At 41.2% G+C, this 10134-nt stretch overlaps 1 protein-coding gene across 1 annotated transcript in view; it reads left to right on the top strand.

Annotated features, from left to right (window-relative positions):
• Nucleotides 1-10134, top strand: part of LOC149104582 (uncharacterized) — a 148006-nt gene that overhangs the window by 128403 nt on the left and 9469 nt on the right. The gene's annotated exons all lie outside the window — the stretch shown is intronic.

Raw genomic sequence — 10134 nt, 5'->3', positions numbered from 1 at the left:
TTCTGATCGATTTTTCTGCTTAGGAACGCGGGTTTTAAAAGTATTCCGTCTTTGTTGCTAAGGAACTGTAGTTGTTTCGTCGTGCTGTTGGCCGATCTCTGATGCTAAACGGAATGATGATGATTGCGCTTTTATCGTTTTCAATGCAATTCCCCTTTAACACGCTGGATCTACCGTCAGTGGCTTGATTGTTCGTGAATCTCTTATCAATTACGTTTGCAGGGTTGCCGGGATGTGTGATTAAAGGCATGAAAGAAGTTTAGAATAGGGAATTATTTCGGGTCCAGACAGGAATTGACATCTAACAGTTATTATTTTAATTATTATTTAGTTATTTAAGTAAACGTGGAAGGCAATATTCTACACCATTTACCGGCACTGAGATAGAAGATTGTTTTGCAGAAAAAAAATAATAATAAAATAAATAAATAACAGTTTGATCTGATTAACAAAGATCGAGAAATCTACCGGTGATGCCATTTGATAACGGAACCCGAAACTAGAAGTAATTCGATGCAAACGTAGCTACTCTAGATCAACGACTGGAATTCTCAGGGGCTCTTGTATTCTGGGGAGAACGACTGATTAATCACGTGATAAGAACCGTCAATGTGTTGGACCAAGAACACAGAAATATGACTTGAACAATACAACGGATAAAAAATAAACATGGCAAGGACCAGGTGAAAACTGCCGCCTACTTATACAATGGGACTAATGTAAGTGAGGCAACTAGGCATTTTCTTACACAGACCTCTGCAAGGTGATTTTCCGATAATAGTGCAACGAGACAACCACTCGTGAAGTTAATTTATAATCAGTTCACTGTGCATCATTGTTTGATCACTAACGGTCTTTTTCTTTATTCACACAGATATAAGCATAGAGCTAGACCTCACCAGCACTTCCAAAAATTCTACAATTTTTTTTTTTTTTTTTATGGGTTTCTTATACGGTTTAAGTAAACGCGGTTAGCAGAGAGTTTGGATCGATGGAGTTTAATTGATAGCTGAGAAGCTTGGAATTGACGAGGTGTAGATGACCGAGCGGCAATCAGATCTTCGCAACTGAATTCATACTCATTACTCCCACCTGTTTGGACAACTTTGAAATCGGCGGCAGAAAGGATCACGTGGCCATCAAATGGTGAGCCACTAAAGAGACCGGCACTTTTCACAGTGCCAAGCGTGTGAGTGTTTCTATTTTGTGCGAGGTACTATTTCACCTCACCCGTTTGGGAATTAAAAAAACACGCTATCAATGTCGCTGCGACCTTAGACATTCCATGAAATGAAAGAACATTCTCTTCCTCTCCCAAATCGGCTGTGAGCTGAAATTTTTGTGTGAACCATCGAACTCCCCTATAATACCAGTTATGTTCAAAGAGTCGTGTCCCTTACCAGTTTTGATTAAAATTTATTTGCTTCCTTCCACTAACTCCTTTTTCGCCAAGTCCCTATAGTCACCTATACTGATGACGTCGTTTTGGCGTGCACTTGAATCTGTACCACTTGTGACGCATTCCTAGTAGTGTCTATTTCAACACCTTTAAGCTCGTGATCAGAAATAAAATCTATATCGACAAAAACATGAACCCCATCATATTCAGTGCCCTTTTTAGATTTACCATAAAAATCAAAGCCGACCCACCCCGTCGTTTTACCCAAACCAGTAAAAGGTGGGTCTTGTGGCATTTTAGGACTATGCATAAAGTTATTTTCTCCCACACACAAGGATTGATCATCCCTTAGTTCTGCTAGGATTTCTGGTCTGTCCGGAGATGGAGTACCCAGATATCCTCGTTCATAAAAAGACGTTTTGGATATTTTGCCAACGTCTTTCATTTCCAGATTATAACCTGAGTCTGCAATACAAGCAGTCTGGTTGTTGACATAGACGTCATTGTACTGTGATCCCATTTTTCCCAGGGTCTCCATCCACTCTCGGTTCGAGCCTTGCAAGCATCCCTCAAGTCCTTGAGTTGCCCAAGTCTCTCATTGTAAGCTTTCACTGCCTCCTTGCCGTAGTCCAGAGAAGCAAGAAGCTCTACCAATGTTGCCGCGATACCAAGTAAGGCCCCTGCTATAATCCTGATTGGACCAAGTACGGCCGTTCGTGTGACTATTGCGGCAATAAATGTGGTTAGGCCGATTACTCCAGCAGCAATGCTCAACGAGGCTGCAGCGATACTTGCAGGATTATTATCTCTGATATTAATGTCCAGTCCCCAGATATTAAGACCGATTGACAAAGTGTCGGTGAGTGGCCCAAGCACCTCGAGAACGGAAGTTTCTCGCAACCACTTACTTACTTTGGAAAAGACTTTGCCCACCCGTTACTCAAAAGAGGATATCTGTTAATATCAGCTTTAAATGCTTTTTTTTTTTCAAGGCTTCCTGTGCTCTATGAATGTTGGTTTGGTCGATGTTTGGTTTCCTGAATTCAAGCTCCAAAACCTCGGTATACACTTCAAAAGCTTTTCTGACGTTTCGAAATTTCTTTCTGTTTTTGACGTAGTCAACTGTTTTCTCCGACACGGGCAAAGCCACTCCTCCTCCAATATCCAAGAGATAATGTCAAAGCTGTTTGTGTAAGGCTTTCTTTGGCTTTGTCCAACTTTTCCTGCTCCACTAGGGATATTGCAGCCACGCTACAGGAACGGGAGTAGGTGCCAATGAGTGTATTGGGTATAGATGCTGCCATGGAGTACTTTTCAACTGTTTTGGTGAAGGAGGCCAAGCCACCACTTGAGTAAACATATGATATGAAACAGAAAATTGCCAGACATTGCAGGTTTATTAACCAAAAGCAAACCAGAGAGGCTTTGATGCCCATCATTTGTGAGGTGACTGGTCCCTGCTTAGGTAAGAAATTGTTACAATTAACACGTTTCTCAGTTATTGTCTCTCATGCAAGTCTATGTCCTGTAAGGCAAATAAATTCAATTAATAAACAGTTGTTCAATAGGAACGGGCCGTCTTTTTTTAACAGGGGGGGCGGGGGGGCGGTGGAGAAAAAGCCTCTACCGGTTCCTCTACGTACTTGTTTCACTGGTATGTAGCTAATATGAAGGAGCTTCACCTATGCTCTTCTTTTAAGGTAAAGCTTTGTAACTTAGTTCAAGGATGTCGAAGCAATGATGATGGAACTTACAGGGTATATCTTACATCTGAAGACGTTTCCTTTGAAAGCATGGGACGAGGACTTCATATCACATGGTCAATGCACCTAAGTCGTTATCTACAGGCAAGAGCAATCGGCGTCAATTAGCCATCTTTGTATTTACTTAGTTTCAAAAACGCCAAAACATTTTGAAGCGGAGATTTTCGAAAACGACGACGTTACGATAATCGTGGTTTCCCTGACCGAGTTTTCCTCAAACACAATTCTAAAATGACCGGCGATGGCTGCGGTTTTATATTTCTCTCTCGTAGTGTGATGGCGTCTTAATTTTATGCTTTCCAAATTAACAAATTTACATGCAAGGACTTCGTTAACGTACGAAGTAGTTTAGGCATGAATGAATGTTATTATTAAGGTAATTCCCCTGGAATAAAACTGCACATAGATTTCTGTTCAAACTTTGCCCAATGAATGTTTATCATATGAGAACTTTAAATATAAAATTAAAAAAAGAACGGTGCCCTTGCTCGTTGAGCAGTAGTGAGGCATTGAAAATGTCCCACATGCATTTTAGCGTTACTTAATGGTTATTACAAGAACGCATTCCAAGTTATTGTAAACTCTTTGTGAGCCCAGACTCATGAAAACACGCCTCAAACTACAGTCAATACCTGTGTCGGACAAAAATAAACTTTTTAAGTTTGATTTTAATAGACAGCTGAATCCTTTTTAAAATATTGGAACCAAATTGCTTGCCATGGCTATCAAACTGCAAAACAGAAAAGACTACAGTGCAACTGCTATTTTCCTTATTTATTTAATTTTCAACAATGGAAGTCAGATCAGTCTTTTCCCACGCAAAGCTAATGATTAGTTGATTAAAATGACTGGAAAAAAAATTAAGATGCCTGAGCTCGTTAGTGAGCTATAGCCTTTTTTCAAGTGACAGAACTCAATATCAAGGCAAATCCGCTATTTTTTCAATGTGCTCGTGCACGAACGCGCGCTAATAACGCCATAAATTATGCGCAGTAACGACGCGCAATGCGATACTGGGGAATGACCTTAATAGTGACAATCGAGCGATTTTCGATTGAGCAGTGAAAGGTAATTACTTTGGTTTTGGTTTTGGTTTTTATTTTGTTACGGGTTGAGAATGGCTGACAACTCTAATTAGAAAGTAATTCGTTTGGTTTTGGTTCTACCACAATCAATTTAATACCTCTTTAAAGTGTCTGATTGTACCAATAAAGGTCTCCGAGCTTATTCACGCTTGTGCCTTCAGCATCTCAATCAGGGGAATGCGTGAGTTATTTTTTTCGTAACTGTTACTTTTTTAGAGCTATGTCTGTTCTGTAGATATAGCACTGGCACTCCTTTTCGACGTATTACTTGTATTGCAATAAATGAAGTCATGACACATGCACCAACTATTTCATTCTAACTTGTTTTTCTCTTTTCCTTTTTTAAGTCCCCTTTGTGCTGTTTCAATCATGAAATCGAATGATAACGATGCTTATGTCTCCAGTTTTCTACCAACCTTTCCACTCCCCCCTCCCAGACGCTTGTCACCTCCTCCCCTCTCGCTTTCGAATTCATGGTCTTACCCTTAGATCTATTACATCAGTGCTACCAATCCAAGAATTCTTCAAACTATTTATGGCATTCAATAAATATTTCAACGGGCTTATACTACAATTTTTCATACTAAAGCATTGCTTTGGAAACTAACCGATACAACAAAACTGCAGTATTTCATTGATTTATTGATTTATTGATTTATTTATTATTTTGTTGCTCAAACAATTACAATTAAACTTACACTACAGTTACAAAACAGTCAAAAACAGCCTACGAGTTCGTATCTATAATAATATCAATAACAGAGTATTGACATGTGATTCGACGTCACTTTCCCGCGTTCCTTGCCTTAAAAGGGCACAATATTGGATGTAGTATAGGTACATACGCTCTAAAGTTTCAGTATTACTTCCTTGATATAAGTGACTTTACCAAGGGAGGTGGATTCTATACCCCTCATATCCTCCCCGGTCGCAGACGATCAAAAAAGCCCGGTCAGAGTAGAGTTAGATAACCAAAGACTACTGGTTATGGTGTGTACGGTTAAACTTCACGCAGCCATACCTTCTTTGTCATTTGTTTCTTCAGTTGTCATCGGTATGTGGCTAGCTTTGTTGGTTTTATTGTTTCTTCAATACTTGGTACAAGCTCATTCCAGAAGGCCATCTGCTCTGGACGCATCTTGGACCTCACTGTCAAATTAGGAATCAGATACTCTTCAGATACTCTTTAGTGTCATATGTGTACTGGGGCTAAATTGTCCTTACCAACATTGAATTATTTGGATTTCTTCAATGCACGGGAAGAAAGAAAAATATGCTAAGGTATTCAATCAATTCTATCGAATATGAGCATAGGTGAACTTTGATTGCAAGACACAAGAAAAAAGTTTGCAGGTTCACTACTGGTAGGCGTCTGTGTATTGCATCGTCTTCGAACTCAACTTATTCCAGCTTAGTACATGATTGACCAGAAGATGCTGTTGATCGCCTCTCGTGCTCTGCACGGATTAGAACTTCAAGATCATTACTTCAAGCCTCTTCCCCGTACAATTTCATCTCACTGTGAAACTTTAATTTTCGTTCCTCTAGTGTCGAAAGGTTGAGATTTGCGGTTCGAAAGCGACCTTTCCCTACTGGAAGTTGAAATTACGACTTGTTCCCTGCTTCCAGTTTAATCTCATCCGATCATTAATAAATCCCCTTATCAATAATTCCCATCTGATAAGTAAGTAGGTAAGCAACAACCTTTATTTAAACATGATGAGATTAAAAGTATTACATGCTTGAGGGAACGAGCCGGACCCTGAACTACCAAAATCTGGTAATTCAAAAGCAAGATGGGAAAAATGTCCGTCCTAAACTATCTGCGAAATTGATAGAAATAATTTTTAAAAAAAAGGAACTCTCTATCACCTAGCTCACTTGCTATGCTAAAGTGCACCGACACATGAAGACTGCGGGTGTTTTCCATTATGCCAAAGATTCCTAACATTTCGGTCGAAAGCCAAATGCGAAGGTCCGTTTCGGTTCCCTCCGACCTAAATATTGCGGTCAGACCGGTCCGACCGAATTTGCCGTTCCATTTTTGACAAACCGGTTCATTGCCCTACTTCTCTTCACTTATATTATGTAGGGAATTCGGAAAAAGGAATAAGACATAAGGCCATTATACCGTTTTTTGTTTTTGTTTGTGTGTGTGTGTGTGTGGGAATCTTTCGAGGCTCGCAAAAAGAGACTCGCGGCTCCAGGCTCGGGCTCGCGGACTCGCCAGTCGTTGTCCACGTTAAGTTCCGCTTTGGCGAAGGGGTTTCCCAAGCAGCGGATGACAGTCTTGTTTGACCCTAGAACTGTTACGAACCCGCTAACAGGTCCATGAGTTGTGTTTATAGTCTGTGCAGTCTTTGAAGATACGCACAGAAGGAGCATCGAGAAAGCATCGAGAAATTGAGAAATACGTATTTTTAAGATAGCACAAATGTGTGACACAAGGGGCAGTGTTGTGTTACGCTTCAACCAGGGGACTAAATAAAGGTCTATTAAGCATAATTTATGCGCTTATAAGTCCGGAATATCCCGATGTATTAGGACAACCATGACGTCATAAAGCTATTGTTAGCAGAGAAAATGGCGGACCTTTCATGCGGACAAAGAAAATATGTTGTTTCCAGTCTCGCATAGACTCTAGCCAGAATTAAACGGGACTTTTTGCGACCAAACGTTGAGAAGGAGAATAAGCGGCCATTTTGGTAGTGGGAGAACGTGAACTGTCTTCTAATCATTGAGCGTTTTTGGTGTCAAGCGACGATGTACACGCGATTTTGTGGTCAAATATTAAGGTTAGTAAAGACTACGCGTTATTTTCTAGTATTTGCGTATTTTTAATTGAGCTGTGTATATTTTTTACTGGTTCTAGTGTTGGTAAAGTTTAACCATGCCAAATTCCACGGTTGTAAACAACGCCAATATTTTGTAAACTCTCTTTGAATTCGAGGCCTTACAAGTGTGCTTGAACCGCTGTTGTTATAAGGCTTGAGTAATGCATTGTTCCTTCATTTTTATGACGGTTGTTTTCAATTTTTCTCTCTTAAGAGCCAGTTCCTATAAATACCGAGAATGAGATGACAGTCGCGAAATTTTTGATTTCTTCATATTTTGTCCAAATAACCTCTATAGTGAGTTGTTTTCGAAAATACCATTCAAAGGTCCTGAACGCTCTACTTTTTTCGAAATCGAGGAAAGTTTGAAAATCGCCATTTTAGCTGCCTGACGCCGCCGAAAATGGCCGAAAATTGTGCATTTTCTTTTCGCTCGTACAGATCAACGCGATGATATCTATCAATATACTTTGGGTAGCTCATAGTGCATGTCTTGCTGTTTCTAAAGCAGTAATTTGATTAGCAAAAGCTCCAAGTTTAATAATATTTTAGGCCGATACAATTACCTTCATCGAAGCTCGTGAGCGAAATGGCTAATTTTAGCTAATTTCAATACCATCAAAAGCCCACTGGTACATTGAATTTGAAGTCGAAACTAAAATTTTCTGAAGGCCCATACTCTTTATTATGATATGTAAAAGTCTCTTCCGCGGCCCAAAAAAAATAACTCGTCGAGAGACATAAACGTGTGGTACATTTTTGTAAACTCGTCATTCGTGAAACCAGCATGGAACTTGGCCAGCTACCTTCATCAAGAACAAAAATAACCGAATAGAAACCTTTTTTCGTTAATAAGGATACCTGTAATGTTTTTTTTCCCCTTTAAGATTGACCACTTGATTAACTTTTGCAAAAATTTGCAGTTAAATAAAAATAGACGCTCCTTTTGGTACATTGTAATGTTATGCAAATTGATCTCGATCACCGGCACGTGCATATCGCCCGAAACTGATTTTCCTTCCGCCTACTGTATGTTTCTTTTTGAAGGTTACAACTGTAGCACACATTATTAGTTCACTATCGGCAGTTTCAACTTTTGTGGAACACCCATGGCCACAGCCAAACTTGACTTCAAGTAAAAAAATAAAAACATTTTGAAACGTGAAGTTTGAGTAGTAGTAGTATTGGCATTATCGGACAATCTAGTCCATAATTTTAGCGTGTGTTAGTAATTGTACATTTCCTTAAACATTTTTTGAGATGGCTTTGGAGTCCGATTCTTGATCGGCAGATGCGGTGACAAGAACCACAGACATAAGTGGAATCAGTGGGTGGAGCAAGGGCCCTGGCCTTCTGACGTTCTCTCCTGGTATCCACTGTGATGTGCAGAAGCTTTTCTCCCTCTCGAAGGGCTTCTGTGCAATTTGTTTTCCACGCACTCCTGTCACTGGCAAGAGTCTCCCAGGAATCGATTGGAAGACCAATGGCCTGCATATCCCTCTTCGCCACGTCCTTGAAACGGAGATTCGGTCGTCCTACCGGCCTTTTTCCTTGTACTAGTTCTCAGTACAAGAGTTGCTTGGGAATGTGGCCCTCATCCATTCGATGTACATGGCCAATCCACCGCAGACGTCTCTGGCGAAGAAGGGTGTATACGGAGGGGATGCCTGCTCTCTCTAAGACAGCACTGTTCGTAATGCGGTCCTGCCAGGCGATGGAGAGGATGCGCCGCAAGCAGCGCAGGTGGAACACATTCAGGCGTTTTTCTTGTGCTGCATACGTTGTCCAGGACTCGCTACCATAGAGGAGCGTGCTGATGACGTAGGCTCTGTAGACAGCCATTTTGGTGGGAGTAGTGAGCTTCCGATTTTCCCAGACACGTTGTGAAAGTTTGGACATGTTGGTTGCAGCGTGCTCAATCCTCTTTCCTATTTCGGTGTCAATGGAGGTGGTGCTAGTAACGGTAGAACCAAGGTAGATGAAGCTGTTGACCGTTTCAAGTGCATAGTCCTTGATGAAGAGAGAAGAGGAAACGTCCGTATCCTGAGTCATAATTTTGGTTTTTTGGAGGCTTATGGTTAGGCCGAAGTCATCACAGGCGTTCGAAAAGCCATTGAGGGGGTTCTGGAGATCGTCGTCACAATGAGCAACCAGAGCCGCATCGTCGGCAAACAAAAAGTCTCTGAGGAGAATTTGGCTGACTTTGGTTTTCGATCTGAGTCGGGCAAGATTGAAAAGTTTGCCATCAGTGCGGGAACGGAGAAAAATGCCAGCATTTGTTGTTCTAAAGGCATGTTTCAGGAGCACTGAGAAAAAGATTCCAAAGAGGGTGGGAGCCAGCACACAGCCTTGTTTGACTCCGCTGCGAATGTTGAATGCCTCAGACATGTTGCCATCGAATCGAACAGTACCGTGCATGTTGTTGTGGAAAGACTCCAGAAAGCTCAGAAGCTTTGGTGGGCAGCCGATGAGAGGCAGGATCTTGAAGAGGCCATCTCTGCTAACCAGATCAAAAGCCTTAGTTAAATCGATGAAGGCAATGAAAAGAGGCTGTTGTTGTTCCCTGCACTTTTCTTGTAGCTGTCGCACAGAGAAGATCATATCAACCGTTGAGCGTTGGGATCGAAAACCACACTGAGACTCACGGTACACTCCTTTTGCAAGCTGCGGAAGGCGACGGAGTGCCACACGGGCAAAGAGCTTGCCAGCAACGCAAAGGAGAGAGATGTCCCGATAATTGTTGCAGTCACTGCGGTCACCCATGTTCTTGAACAGGGTTGTGATGATGAGTAAACAATCGATTACAGCTGCATCCATCATGTTTGGCGTAAATATTCGAACACAACCATTTCATGTAAACAGGTACACTCTACTTTTAAAAATAACCGTCTCATCGCAGCATTTCTTGAAATCCTGGTCTGAGACGAGGTAATGCCGATAACAAAGCGCGAGCGGTTGACGAAACTTCATGATCAACTGTCGAAACGTTGTACTTGTGGAATAAGCAAGATGATTCAACCTTTGTATTTCTTACCCGTGTGCTTGTAATTCTT

Source organism: Orbicella faveolata, unplaced genomic scaffold (assembly GCF_042242905.1).
Source record: "Orbicella faveolata isolate gen_17 unplaced genomic scaffold, um_ofav_v1 contig_34, whole genome shotgun sequence".
Classification (NCBI taxonomy): Eukaryota; Metazoa; Cnidaria; class Anthozoa; order Scleractinia; family Merulinidae; genus Orbicella; species Orbicella faveolata.
Note: the sequence above shows the minus strand (reverse complement) of the source record. Positions and strands in the feature narration are given on the sequence as shown.